We start from the raw sequence: 15,208 nt of genomic DNA, 5'->3' as shown, positions 1-15,208 counted from the left end.
CGGGGGAGCCCAGGCGAGGCGGCGGCGGCGGGCGCGCAGCGCGGGGAAGGCGCCCCCTGCCCCCTCTGCCGGCCGCTCTCGGTCGGTCTAGATGTCAGCCGCGAGCTCCGAGCCAGCAAGAGCGAGCCAGAGAGGGAGCGGCGGCGGGCGGCGGGGAGGGGAGGAGGCAAGGGAGGGAGGGAGGAAGGGAAGCGGGGAGGGCGGGAGAGAGGAGAGGAGGACCCAGAGAGCGCCAGGCAGCTGGAGTTTTTGCAGCGCTTGGCCGGGCTTCAATGCACAGCAGCAGCGAGCCGCGGCGGCAGCAGGCAGCCCGGGAGCTCCGGCGGCGGCCGAGCCAGCGGCGGCCCCGCTCCCTGCCCCCTGCAAACTTTGCGAGCAGCCCGCCCGGGGGGCCGGGGGCGCGCCCGGGAGGCCCGGCTCGGCCCGCGGCCGCGCTCTCCGCCGCCGCAGCGCCAGCGGCCGCCGCCGCCAGTGCCGCAGCCCCGCGCCTCCCCGGGGAGCAGCCGGCGGCTCCCGCGGCCCCCCAGCCCCGGCCCCTCGGCACTGGCCGGCCGGTCCCCCGGCAGGGGCGGGGGCAGCAGCGGCGCGGCAGGCAGTGGGCTGCCGGGGGGCGGCCGCCGCTGCCCAGGGAGGCACGCAGAGGCGCCGAGAGCGCTCCCCGGCGGGTCCCCCGCGCACTCGCCGCGCCCGGGCAGCGGCCCGACCGGGCGAGCATGGGCGGCGCGGAGTGACGCCGCCGTGCCCGCTTGGCATCAAGGACATTCAGCCCGCGGGGGTGGGGACGAAGGGGGGCAGCCCCGCGTCGCCACCGCAGCCCCCGAGAGCCGCGACTGCTGCTGCGGCTCCGGGGCCGGGTGGAGGAAAGGGGCGCTTGGAATCGATCCACATTTTCCGACCTTTTTGTTGGACATTCTGCCCACCTTGGACGCTGCAAGAGGAGCTGTCAAGCCCCGCAGGCTCTGATTTCGCCCTCGGTTTTCCTTGCCTCCTCCGGGTTCCCTGTGCCTCGGTGGAGTATTTGCGTTCGGGGCTGGGGCTGGAGGAGGCAGCCACACGCGCGCACACGCACACGTTCAGAGGAGGGCGAGAGGCAGCGGCACAGGCACCATCTGCAGTGTCAATGCGGCGCTCCCGCTGAAGGAGGCGAAAGCGGCGCTTCCAGGTAAGGAGCCGGCGGGCCGGGTGGGCGGGCGGGCGGCGAGGGCAGCGCTGCCGGAGATACGCGGCTCGGGCCACGAGTCCTCGGCTGCCCTGGAGCCAGCCCGCTGCACGCACGCACACACAAATACACACAGGCACACACCGCGCACATGCACCTGCCCACGTCCCACCTGGACACCCGCGTAGGGGCGGCGCGGCCGGAGCAGGTATTTCCCGTGTTCTTTCTCCTCTGACGCTCCAGGACTCAGACTTCTCTTACCCAGGACTTTCGGGGTACAATTCTGTGTATTACTGCCTCTCCCTCCCACCTGGGCAGGTTGAGGGAGCGATTTTTCAGTTCCCAGCCCCTGGCATCTCTAGCTGGTTTTAAAAACCGGAGAAGTAATGGGAGGTCTTGGAAGACCCGCCCAATGCCATCTCGGCTCCGTGGCCTTTGGGCACCCTGGGATTTTAATGGAGGACACACCGACAGATATTCAGACAGATATTTGGAGAGCGCGGTGCCCCAGCGCGCGGGGAGGAGGCCCCATAGGCGGATGGGGCTGCAGTTCTTTAGGGCGGTGCATATGGAACAGACACTGCGTTTCCCCAGTAAGAGGCAGCACAAACGCCTTTCTGAAGCGTGGCACGGCTTCCCCGGGAATGCGCTGCGATTTCAGGCAGGAAGGGGCTTAAGCCGCGCTTTGGGTGTGTTGCTTGTCTCCGGAGGGCATAAGAGAGTCAGGGCCTCCGTAAAAGGTATGACCTATTCACGTCTGCAGTCTCTGGGCAGCAGCAAGCCCACAGGGCTTAGAGACACAGGACTTGGGTCCCGCCTTCACCTCCCTGCCCTTCCCTCTGTGCTGTGCCAGAAAGCGTTCGGCTGTTGCCCTAGGTCTCCAGCTAACACCTGTCACATGCCTTTGAGGAGGTGTGTGTCTGAAAAATAGAACTAGAAGGGGGCATGGAGGAGGGTGCAGTGCGGAAAGGGAGGAGGGTCCCCTCTCTCCTGACCACCTGGGCAGTGCCCGCCCTATAGGGAGGCAAGGCATTCTTGGGCGGGCCAGCATCCCCCAGAGCCAGGCTGCTCCCCAGTGTAGACCACTCTCCAGAAGCCTGTGGCACCAGGTTCTGGTCCCCTAAAGCTGTTCCTTTCCTTTTCTCCTTGGCTGGAGTTCACAGGCGGCTCATTTTCAAACTTTTTCTGGAGGAGGTAGGAGGTGGTTGGGGCTCCAACAGCCCTTTTTCACGCTTCCCATTTGGAGGTCAAAGAGCAACTCATTCAAGACTCAGTTGTTGTAAGGAGAAGAGGATGAGATCCAAATAAAACAGTATTTTCGAGTCAAATATAAATATAGCAAGGTCCTGTGTTCCTATAGCTGTCCCTTTTGGAGTAGCTTGGGCAACCTGGTGAGAAATGGAATAAGCTGTACCCTCTATGTAAGATCATGTGTTCACAGGGTCCCGCAAACCCACCAGTGGGGAAAGTATGTTGGGAGTCTTCCAGGACATTGGGGAAAGGAGCGGACATTCTTTCGAGCAAGGGGGCCTCCGTGCTGGGCACAGGATTTGGTTGATTCTGTAAATCCTGAAGTTGGGTGCTGAAAGAAAGGGCTCTCTCGGCACCCCCATCTTTGCTATTTTCAAACTTTTTCCAGCTCCTGCAAAGGTCTCCAGCTAGGCTGGGGAGGAGAGGTGCAGATGCCCCAGGAGGGAGATTGTATTCCCGCTGTGTATTGTGTGTGCTGCCCTTTGATTGATTGAAAAGGGTAGATGGAATAAAGCAGAGCTCTCACAATGGGGAGAACCCGGTAGGGGGAAGAAACATCATTTTCTTTTTAAGAATGGCGGGTGTGTGTACACACACACACACAGATATATACACACGTTCTCAAAGAGCCTAGCTGTACACGGTCCACTCATTCAATCATGTGTGACAACGAGACCCGCCTCTGTCTTCAGGGCTGTGGAAGAACTGGAACATTTCCACACATGTCCTTTGAATGTGAACAGGGAGGTCTCACATCTGCGTAGAGCAGCACATGGTTTTCCACAGAAATAGTGAACTCCAGCAACAGGGGGTGGCTCCCAGGTAAACATTCCTCATGGGACCTTGAAGGAGCAAAAGGATGGGTTACAGAGCATCCTGAAATGTCCATGCATCTTCCACGTAGACCTCTTCTCCTTTCTCCTGTATTTACAGCTTCAGGATCCGTCATTTTAATGGAAAGCCAGCAGTCATTATGCTGGTTATAATTTAAACATTTTTAAGCATGGGTTCAAAAAAATCCCCACACTTTTCACACTTAGCAGTGGGTACCAGTTTGGTTTCTAGGACAAAGCAAGCATTAATTAACATCTGTGTAAAGCTGGGTGTACATCATCTAATTTTTTTCCTACTCTCTTGCCCAGCCCTGGAGCATGTCACGTTGTCACTCTCCCTCTCTACCATTCTCTGTGGCCTTGCTTTTAAGTTCTCTGGCGGCTTCCTCACTCGGAAGGGAGTTGCATTCGAAAAACCCCAACTGTGAATGCTTCTTTTCCGCAGACCCTTGCTGCTGCTAGGCTGTGCTCTAGGCGGCTCTGCTGTGAGCACGAGGCTTGGGTTGGTTGCCCACGAGCTGTTCCCTCTTGCCCAATCCGGTACTCACTCTCAGGCAGGCTTGCCTCTGTCCTTCCAGGACTTCATCCTGGATGCCCACCGACGCTCTGCAGACATTTCCGGAGGACTCTGAGGCTGCCAACTTATTTCCTTTCTCTTTCTCTGCACCTCTCCATGTCTGCTGCTCGTGCTCCCTGCAGACAGGGAGATCTGCATGGCAGAGTCTGCCTGCACTTGGCCTCCTGATCCTTTTAATCACAATGAGGGCTGCATGGAATTAAATGGGGGCGGGGGTTGCTTTCTAGGGAGGCAGCGGTCCCGATGTGGAGAGAGCTAAGGGGGCGGGGTGATTAGCTGCTCTTAGCTCCTAGTTATCACCAGGCTTTGATGCAAAGAAATCGCAGCCAATCTCTCTCCTTCTAGTCAGCTAGGGGGCATTTCTTAGCGGCTTCTCCCCATCCTCACTGGGAGAAGGCACTGCACAGACAATGCCACCTCGGAGACCTGTTGGAGCGGCTCTGTGATGGGCTGTGGGAGGGCGGCAGCCATACAGAACACCGGACTGTGGTCCAGCTGTGATTAGTCTGTGCAACAGATGTGCCATTCATTTTTAGGCTCCTCTGTCTTCTTATTGGTGTCCAGTGCTACCGGATGTGAGACGGGTTCAGACCCTGGGGGTGGTTGAACAGGGCTCATTTCTCTCCTTTGACACCCCTTTCCTCCTTCCCCACCCTCCTTCTTCTCCCTGACTCCCCCCCCCACTTGCCAATCCACCTCTTGGCTTTGTGCGCACATCCGCCAGCCCATTTGCCCTCAAATTTGTGGCACTCCAAGAAATCAATATAACATGAATTTAACGACAGCTGGATGATTAAGTGTTATTTATATTTAAGAGCGGCATTTTAAAAAGACGTCGTGCTAATAAATCAAGCCGCTGTTTGGGAGATGCACATGATTAGGGTAATTGCCCTGTAGGCTCTATTGAGCAATGCTCGGTCCGTGCAGAGCCCTGCGGACACCACCTCTTTAGATGCTGCCAGCCAGCTGCTGCTCCCTACCCTGAACTCCCACTGATGCCCCCCGCTTGTCCAGACGGACTCACTCTTCTTCTCCCCTCCTCACTCGCTGCCCAGGCTGGAGCATCCGAGTTGTGGCAGGAAGGTGGAGTCAGCACGGAGACTGAAGGGGGCTCTGCTGCTAAGTGGTAAGAGATGGATCTTAAAAGTGAAGGCAGGCAGGGGTTCCTAGTTCCCAGAGCAGAGGGCTTGTTCCAGAAGGAGGAGGCTGCTCCCCTGCTTAATGTGAAGCGGCTTGGAAGAATAGCTTCCTGAGTCCTTGTGCAAGTCTATGTGAGCCCCAGGCTCCTGTCCTTACCATCGTGTGGCATCCGCCTCCCAGGGGAGAGGCTGTGAGGACATTAGTCTTTGTCTTTGTGAAAATAACAGAATGGAAAAGAGTAATAAGTGATGATGATGGTGGCTAATGTTCGTTGAGCAATTGTTGGAGGAGGCATCATTTAAGTAGTTTGCACAGGTTGGCCCATTTCTTTCTCATAACAACCCAAGAGGCGGGCGGTCACTGTTACTATGGCCATTTACCTCACGAGGAAAGTGAGACGCAGGAGGGCAAGCGCTTTGTCAGAGGTCACACAGCCGGTGAGTAGCGGAGCCACATCTCAGCCCTGTGTGAACTGACCTCCCTCCTTATCACTGTGCTGTTTGCCTCTTAGAATATGTGTGTGGAGTGTGTCGCGGCCCCCTTGGGAGGTTTGGGGGAGGATGTGCAGGGGAAAGTTTAGAATATCTGGTTTCTCCCTTGCTCTACCTCTGTGGCCCCAGGCAAATCTGTTTCTTCTTTGAGCCTCGATTTCCCCCTTCATCACATGGGGCTGAGTCTTGTCCCTGACTGTTGGTGAGCTGTGAAACTGCGTGGAGCATTCTAGCAGAGGGTTCAGTCCCTGAGGGTGACTTGCTCTACTTGGCAACTCCAGTTTCCTCCTGGAAACACTAAGGAGGGGTGAATGAGTGAAGTCCCCGTCTCTGCTTTTGATTCCGTGAGCCTCTGAGTCTTGTGCTGGTAGGAATCTAGTTCTCCTTAGTGACTTCAAATTTTCTGCTGTGGTGGAAACAGTAATCTCTCATCTACTCCTTCAAATCACCCTCTAAGGTGGGGATGGTTTCTTCGCGTTTTGATGGTGTAGGAACCGAGGATGGAATGCCCAAGGCCCCAGGGTGCTCCATGGTGGGTGGTCTTTTTCACTCTTGGGGAAGGATGCTCACGGTAGGTGCTCAATATTTGTTCATGTGTTCATTCATTAGCCCTGGGGTTCCAGATTTGCGGATCCATAGGCGGGGAAGAAATCTTTGCCTGTGGATGTCGTGCCACACTGGGGGCTGGACTGTATGGTAGTTGGAGCAGAGATTCACTGGAAGTTGGAGCAAACGGGCTGTGTGTAGGGAAAGTGGTGTTAGGAATTATGTCTGGATTCTGAGAGGTGTGGGCAGTGAGGCCCTGATGGGGCCTGTGGACCGGATTGGATGCTGTCGCATCCCAAGACCGGGCCCAGGCTGCCTGACTCCGTCTCTCTGGCCTGAACATTTTAAGAACAGCCACAGGTGATGCTCTTGTGCTTAGCTGTTTGATTTTTTCCTCCAAAAGACAAACTTTTATTCTCTGTGTTATTTATTTGGCTTCTTCTCTACACCGAGGTGAATGAAGGTTCTGCCACATTAGAGGTGGCCGAAAGGGCCTCACTTGGAATTTCATCACCTCCCCTCTGGGGCAGCAGGAGGAGCCTCCAAAATGTTGGATGTGGAGTCCTGTTCAGACTCACACTGACAGGTGTGTGAGATCCTGGGCATCCTCTCTTTGCAGGCTGAGCTTGGCTCCCGGCATCCGTGCCCCCGACCCCACCCATGGAGGATTTGCAACAGCAAATTGGATTTTGGAAGGTTTTGTCACTCCAACACAAAACAGATCACTAGCTAAGAGGATACCGTCTCCACAGTCGATGCGCTGAGTGCAGACCAGCTGCATCAATCCCTGAGGTCTTCCGGGAAAGAGGGTTTTCATTAGGAAGGAGGAGGAACAGTGGAGGAAGTGGCCCAGGGACTGGAGGAGAGGGAAACCATGGCGGGTCAGAGGCTGTCCTGGTCTGGTCTTCACACTGGGTCAGTTTCACGTCAGACGTGCTCCTTGAACTTGTAAGAGCCCAGATGGACGTCCCGCCAGTTGGTGTGGCATCTAGAACTGGAGAGTGGACAAACCATCCCTTGGCTTTGGCCCAGAGGTTAAGAGGAGGGAAAGTAAGCACAGCCGAATGGGCTGACTGTTCCTTCTCTTGTGAGGGGAGCAGACAGTGAGAGGTGGGCATGTTGGGGCAGCAGCCATTGGATGTGTAATTGAGCACCCTGTGTGGACTGTCTGCTAACCTTGTGGAGTTAGAGTTCATTTTCTCCTCTCCCTCTCAGACCTGCTTCCTGAAGGTAAACCTAAAATAGAGCAGAATTTCCCAAAGTGTATTCTGTGGGAGTGAATAGGTGTTAAGCACACAAAAAGTTTCCATGGTCAAATAAATTTGAGAAACCCTGAGTGTAAAGTCAAGCTAAAGAGGTTCTTTGTTGCAGGACTTCTCAGAGCCTTTAAACACACTCACATGGATTGCTAAAACTGCACAAAGTAGATCTACTGTATTTTGGCCCTGGGAATCCGCTGAGAAACACTGGACTAAGACAAGCACTTTCATTTATCTACTCTCGACTGTGAATAGAGGAGTGGATTCTACAATAAACATTTCAGCCGAACTTTCACGCTACCCACACAAAGCACTGGGTTCTGCTGATTCTGAAGATACTAGGGTTTTAAGCAGAATTTTGCTTGATGGGCAGACAGCCCAATTCTAGGCTTGATGTTTGCCCCTTTTCCTTCCAAAGCAGCAGAGAGGTTCTCACAGGAGTGAGTTCCAGGCAGTTTTATATTTTTTCTCAGGTTCCTAGACGATTCTGCTATGTTCCCCTGGTTAAAAAGCACTGATGTTGCTGGAAACCTAGGTTTTGGAGACAGATGGATGTAGATGATCCCAACTCTATCACTTACCAGCTAAGGGGCTTGGAAAAAATCACCTTATGTTTTAGTATTACCATTTATGAAATGAAGGGATTGGTCTAGACTGGGGACTTAAAAAAATATTCTAATATGTGTGCAGTGGAACTCTTTATTCAAATGAAATTTTTATTTTCTCTTTGCTGAGGAAGATTTGCCCTGAGCTAACATCTGTGCCAATCTTCCACTATTTTGTATGTGGGATGCCGCCACAGCATGGCCACTGATGAGTGGTGTAGGTCCATGCCTGGGAACCAAACCCAGGCTGCTGAAGCAGAGCATGCCTGACTTAACCACTAGACCACCAGGCTGGCCTCTCAAATGAAATTTTGTATGGAATCCTAATGACCACAACAGATGCAAGAAGAACTGTTCTGGTGAAGGCTGTGGAGGAGCCGGGGCCTGTACTCTTGGCCTGTCTGCCTCTCACTCCAGTCTTGGCCTGGGTTCCCTAGACAGCAGAGCCGGAGGCAAAAGCTGAACTGGTAACACGTTGTTGAGGGGTGGAATCCCAGGGCAGCAAGAGTGAAGGAAAAAGGGAGGAGAGATAGAGAAGGAAGAGAAACAAAGAATGCATGACCAAGCCAGTCACAGCTTCCTGCGGAAACACAGCTGGTGGCTCAGTCGCTTGGGGTGCACCTAGAGAAACCTGATGGGAACACAGTCTCAGAGAATCTGGAGGACAGGCACAGCCAGCATCCATCTGGGGCAGCTCCCTGGGCTCCATTCACCCCGTGAGGCAGGACTTCCCCCTTACTTTGGGATTGTGATGCCAGGTCAAACTAGAGCCTCTGTGGTCAGGCCCAGGGGCTGGGGCTTCTGTGACTCCCCCACAGTGGGCCTGAGGGTGTTACACCTGCAGGAGCCTGGCCTTCACCCCTGAAGGAAGACAGGCAGCAAGAACTTCAGGACCAGAGGAATAGCAGGTGACTCTGGTGAAAGCTATGGAGGAGCCAGGGCCTTCTGGGGCCACTCTGGCAGGAAGCAAGGCAAGTGGCTGAAGTCCAGAATTGGGGGTGGGGGTAGGGTGTCAGGTGGGGCCAGGCAGATCTGGGCAGTACATCAATTGGAAGTCTGGAATAATGGGTTCCATATAAGGAACACGTTGCTCTTCAGAAGAGAGTCAGACAGTGACCCAGAGCAGGTCCAAGAAGGCGTCATTCAGCCCCCCACATTCATGACTGTGACAACAAGCGCCAACCACACTATGGGTTACCCGATTTAGACCCCTAATAGGAATCATATTAGGAATGAGTTTCCGCCAGGTTTTAAGAGACTTTCCTAACTTTTAGAGCTTATTAACCAAAGGAGTATCTTCCACATGGTGGAGTGTGAACATCTCAGAACATCTCAGATGCTTCTGTTTGTGATGGCTGAGGGGTCATGGCTGCCTGGAAGCAGAGGATAGATGCAAATGACCTCCGCCTCTCTCCTTGTTTTAAAAGATGTTGTAAGGATTGAAATATAAAGCAACAGGGGACATTTCTGCATAAAATATTTTCTGTAAGTCATTGCCTCTAGCCAGGGCCCCTCTTTTTTTTTTTAACAACTTTGTGCTCTGAAGCCCATCTAGGGTCAGGCGGGTGAAGAACTGATGGTCTCACTGTGCTGTGACCCCTTTCCCAGCTCTCTTCGCCAATAGATCGTGACCTCTGTCTTCCTCCTCTAAATGTACTTGCCCTTATCCGTTGATGGATGCGAGTGATGCACTGCCTTCGAAACATGTGTCTGCCATAGCTTGTCTGCCTGCGATTTCCAGCTCGTGGAGGTCAGGACCAGCCCCTGCTTGAGGCAGTCTCTTGGGTAATCAGGAACTTAATTCATGTTTTAATAATGGTAAAGAAGATGCTGTTGGCAGTAGCAATGATGACAATAGCATTGAAATTATTTCCTTGTGTTTTAGGTGAGAGGGACCATTTCTTCTCTTGTATAGTACTCAGTGCCCAGCCTAGGGCCTATCATTCTAGAAGCAATCAATAAATATTTGCCAAGTAAAGAGAATGACTAAATGGAGCAGGAGAAGGTGGAGACGAACGGCCTATAAAGGACAAAACGAGGAAAGTGTGAACCAGCCACTATGGCCGGTGCCTGCTCTCTGGCAAGGCCAGGGTTGGACCCACATTGAGGCAGGCCAACTGGCTATTTCAGAGGATTAATATGAACCAGGATGAGTGTAGGCTGAGCCTGTCAATCACCCTAGAGTGTCGTAGGTGGTGGTGGTTGGGGGCAGGTAGGGGGCAGTGATGCGCCCGGAATTGAATTCTTGCTTTCTACATAAAACTCGCCCTGGATTTGGGGGCCAGTAGATTGGGAGGGATGTCCAAACTGCATTTCCCAGAGCATTCCACAGACTAGCCCCTCCCTGTAAAAAGCATCCTTGGGCGAGTAAGTCTTGCCAACACCTTATGCTGTGTCCTCTTCTTGGAGACTCTATGCACATGGAAGGCACAGGAGGCCTGCTACGGAGAAACCTCTTTAATTAGTCTCTGCCAACCATTTTTCAGCGTATTTGCTGGTGGGTTCCCTTTGTGTGGGTGTATTTAAACCTATTGACATCTCCTGGAACGAGTGTTTGACAGAAAGTGTTTGGGGGGTGTGACCTTCGACTGGAAGCGTCAGCTCTGAGGTTAGTTTAGAGCAGACAAAACAGGAGAAGGAATCTACTGTACTGTTTCTATGGGGACTGGCGAGGTCCAGCTTTCAGAGGAGCTGCTTTCCTCTTGTCCTTGTCATTTGCTTTGGGGAAATCTCAGAAATGGCTGTGAATTGTTACAAGATGTTGGTGACTGTGATGCCTTCAAATGTCTATTTTCTAAAGGGACCATTTTAAGGAGCGTGATTGCAGCTCTGACAGGTTGGTGGAAATGTTTCCAACAAGTAGCACTTTTTGGTTGCATGTAATAGATCAAGATGGATGTTTGCAAAATACGTGAGTAATGACATGCACCTTCTCGATATATTTTTTTCAGCTACACTTATCGAATAAGAGACTTCAATATAACTGGCAAAGATAAATGTTCTGAATTAACAAAGAAGACTTGAGTTATTAAGATACAGCTCCCTAGATTTTGGATAGTTGAAACAAATTTTCTCTTGGGAAAGAAACTTTACTACCCTAGAGAGGCTGAAGGTTCCTAATTAGGCTGTAAATCCATGGTGTCCACCTTTGGGTAGTGACCCGGAGAGCGAAGTTAGGAATTTCCCACGGGAAGCATTTCACCGCCCAGTATTCATCTTACATAGGTAATGATGTGTGTGTGTGCGTGTGTGTGTGTATGTGTGAGTTGAGGTGGGGGCGTGTCTCACCCCAGTGGTATTTGGGTTTGGGTCACCGAGGGACAGTGACTGATAACCCACGTGCCCAATTATAGGGCCTTGGCAATGCATTGCCCAAGCACTGTGCTCTTTTCCAAAGTGAATAACAGTTGCTAACACACACTTGCTAACAAAATTCCCCTGGCGCCCATTCATAAAGCATCTCACTGGTGATTCTATCAGCATTAAACTGTTTGGTGACTGAGTTTAGAATTATAGGAATTGGAGAAATGAATTAGCAGTAAATCAAGTCCCAGCTGAGTTTGAACCCAACTGCAGTGAGTTTTAAATGAAAAATATCTTGCTCTGATGAGGCGGCTGTAAGTCAAGCACTGGAGCTCTGTCACTCTTGACTTTGGAGAAGGGTGGCAGTCACCCTTTGAAAGGAAAATCCTGACAGCGGCTTGTATTGATTCCCAGCCACGCTGGGAAATTGCCACTTCATTTCTTCTTCGTAAACTGTTGGCTTTCATCATTTGAAAGAAAAAGGAATTCTATTTGCAGGGACACAGCAGAGCTCTGGGGACAGGGCAGGTGGGAGAGGGCTCAGACCCAGGGGCCCATTCATTGCACTCTCTTTGGTCCTTCTCAGAGGAGCCATGCAGAAGGGGAAGCTGGGTCTGCGGGGGTCATGTGATTTGTTTTCTCGCTCGGACCGTATTTGATTTTTCCTTCTGGGGGATCTGTACAGAAAAAAAACAACAAAGAGAATACTTCAAGGAGGCTGCAAGACTGTCATGTTGCAGTGACAATTGTGGTGTAATAGGAAATCGCTTATGTAAGTTGCGTGCCCTCTGAATGGAGCTTGTCGGAGACGTGGCTGCAGCTCCTTGAGGCCTATTTTTTCTCCTGCAAAATAATCCTGAGGTTTTCCTTTTCAGAGCAATTGAAGAAGTGTAATGTGCTGGCCAGGGAATAGGGAGACCCAGCTTCTAATCTTAGGTCCGCTGAATATCTTTCAGCGAGCTCCGTCTCTGGGCTAGGCCTGGATTTCTTTTTCTTTAGTCGGAATAAGCCCTTGCTGTCCTGATCAGAAGCACAGGAGGAGAGGATGAATGTGGCCACGCATATGAAAGGACCAGGTGAGCTTCAGGAGGAAGGTTCTATTTACCTGCGAGGTCAGAGAAAATCAAGAAAGAGAGAAAGAAGTCTGTGCTTAGGCCTCTTGCCATTACACCTTTACCATCGCCCATGTGTTTACTGACCTGGTGAAGAGCTGTAAGTCATCAAAGCAGCTTGCAGGGGGTCAGAGGGCAGAATGCATGTGTGAGGGCGGGGGACCTTGGGAGGGGATGGTTAGTGCAGGAGTCCAGAGGCCAGAGTAGGAGGGGAGTCCGATACTGGCTGTAGTAGCAGGTTAAGGGGGGGGCTGCGGAGAAAGGAAAGGAATCACGATTTCCCTCAATGTCTAGTTTCCCTTTGCTGCAGACATATGTATTTACATATTTTAGTTAGAGAGGTAGATGCGATGCTATGGAATATTTAACCAACTAATCGATTGATCAATCAGTTACTCAATTCAGTCAATATTTATTGAGTGCCTCTTATGTCCTAGGCACTTATGCAAGAGTTTGGTTGTGCTGAGATGAAAGACCTAGTTGCTACCATTAGGGAGCTCACAGCTTGATGTGGCCGCAGCACACGTGTTAATAGATAAACACACTGTGGTAAGGTGTGAGCTCTGTGTATGTGGAAGGCATCCTGAGAAGATGTAACAAGGGGCACCCATCCGAATATGAAAGGCAAGGACGTTGAGAAGGTCTCCTGGAGAAGGAGGGGGCGCTTCAAGTGGAGCTTTGGAGGCTGTTTTGAAGGGTGAGTGGGATTGGCTTTGTGAACATGTGAGGAAGAGGTGCCAGGAGGAGGAAGTGGCATGGACAAGGCGTGGAGATGGGAGAGCACACAGCGCTCGGTCTGTAGTCGTTCAAGGCAGAGGTGGGTAGGGGAGCTAGATGCTAACATGGGCAGAGGCTGGGCCAGGACCAGGGGTAAGTGTCCCGCTAAGGGTTTTGTCTGGCAGGTGGTGTTGAGGCCGTGGGGATTTCCAAGTAAGAGAATCAACAAGGCCAGATTCCCTGTAGAAAGATCACTATGTGGGACCACGTGCAGAAGGAATCAGAAATGAGGCTATTAGAGGAACCCAGGGAGACATGGGAGAGGGCTGACCGAAGGCGGTGGCCAAGGAGAGAACGAGACTGATTTGAGAGGGATGTGGGAGTTAGAGTGGGTGAGTGGCAGGCATTGAGGTGAAGATGGTGGGAGCAAGGGGAGGGGAGCTGGGGACGTCTGGCAGGTGTCCAGCTTGGGCAGGCAGTGGAAGGTGGCACCATTCACCGAGCTAGAGATTTCTAGACCAAGACTTGATTGAGAAGGGGTGGTGGGGTAAGGGGCTGTGTTCTTTTCTGGACACGGTGAATTGAGCTGCACATGGGATTTTCAAGCAGGGGTGACTAGGAGGCCCGTGGATAGATGGCTCCTGTGTGCCTGGCAGGTTCATCTCAGTGCTTACTCTGCTATTTACTTCTGGTCCCATTTGTAGACTTAGGAGTTCATTTTGGGATCTGGCAGAAGCTTAGTAAAGAAGCAAGAAGACCCACGTATAGATTTTTACACTTTTCGAGTGGTTCATGTTTTGAATTAAACATACTGTCTTGAACATTTTGCCTGAGATTGTTCTGAAAACATCCAGGCATTCACCTTGCCTTAAGACATCCCTGCTATTTTCCAGTGGAAAAAAAGTGGTCCCGGGAGGTTGAGTCATACATAGATAATTGCCGAGCAAGCTGGGGATGAAGGCAGAATTAGAATTCAGCAATGGAGAATGGCCAGGCCTTTGTTCTGGGCATCAGCCTGTCCCCTCTCTTGGTGGGCGCACCCCACTTTCAGTGAGCGCACACTCAAAACAGCGTGGTCTGGTGAAATGAGCTCCGTCATGAGCTGAGAGATGGTGATTATAATTTTGACCTTGCTCTTTCGAAATAATATCTTGTTCATCTAATTCCGCATCCTGGGCATGGGAGCCAGTCTGTACAATCAAGGCTTGCTGGTAGGATCTGGCCACTAGGTAAGTTTTACTTGGCCCAAAGAATGTTTGAGACAAATTTCTGTTATTTGAATGCTATCAAGTGGGCCAGTCCTTCTCCAGGGAGCCACAGGTTCCGCTCCCTGTTGTCCTACCTTGGCTTCACACATTTATAGTGAAGCTATTTGAATTAAAATACCAGCAGCCCAGTACCTAATAGGTACTCCAGCAGTGTGCCTTGCCCCTCTTTCCAAGAGATGGAAAAAATAAATGAGCTAATGGATTGGTGTCCAGTGCTTTGCATTCTGCAGGGAAGTTTTGTAATTTAGTAGCCCCTATTAATTGCAGGACATGTGGAAGTGGCTGGTGACAAAAGTTTGGGTGCTCTTGAGTAGAGGGTAGAGGTCCTCAAACAGTGCGAGGCGTCCAGCTGGCAGTTTAGCCCAACTGGACAGTGTAGTCCAATCCTCTAGAATGAGGGACTCTGGGAGCTCAGCCCCAAAGAGTGTCTTTAGCTGCAAAAGTGCAGGGCAATTTCAAGTGAAACAATGGGTCTACTCTCTTCTCTGGACTGCTTCTGGGTATCTCAGAGTTGCTAATAAAAATGGCTTAGAGTGTGGCCTCCTTTATGGAGAGGAAACAGGGGGCAGGGTAGGTATTTTTGAGTTCTAACCTTTCAAGAGCTTCACAGAGATGACAAGGTTTCTGTCTTCCCTCCTCACGCCTCTGTACCTAGCCCTTGTACATTTTATCAGCTGTACTCAGTGCATAATATATTTACATAGCTACTTGGTCTCAGGGAACTGAGAAGTTTTTTCTAGTTTATCTGGTGGCAACTTGTTTCCCTAGCATGGGGCAGAGGGCAGGGCCTGGGGCCCTAGGAAGGGAAGTAATCTAACCACAGTAATCTGTGGTTAGGACCAAAATAGAGTAGTCGATGCTGCCCTGGGCTGTGCTTGTGGCATGTGTGCATGACTCTCTCTGCTGGGGGCGGGGGCCTCTGGGATGGGTGAGCTGAGTCCTCTCAA

At 51.9% G+C, this 15,208-nt stretch overlaps 1 protein-coding gene across 2 annotated transcripts in view; it reads left to right on the top strand.

The window, feature by feature from the left end:
- Positions 1 to 1,027: 1,027 nt before the first annotated feature.
- Positions 1,028 to 15,208, top strand: part of PLXNA4 (plexin A4) — a 428,442-nt gene continuing 414,261 nt past the window's right edge. For both annotated transcript variants that reach the window (XM_014840844.3, XM_070513683.1), the window contains exon 1: positions 1,028 to 1,162. The gene's annotated coding sequence lies outside the window, so the exon portion shown is untranslated. The remainder of the gene's footprint in view (positions 1,163 to 15,208) is intronic.

This window comes from Equus asinus, chromosome 1, assembly GCF_041296235.1.
Source record: "Equus asinus isolate D_3611 breed Donkey chromosome 1, EquAss-T2T_v2, whole genome shotgun sequence".
Lineage (NCBI taxonomy): Eukaryota > Metazoa > Chordata > Mammalia > Perissodactyla > Equidae > Equus > Equus asinus.
The sequence above is the reverse complement of the archived record's forward strand: the minus strand, read 5'-3'. Positions and strand labels throughout refer to the sequence as shown.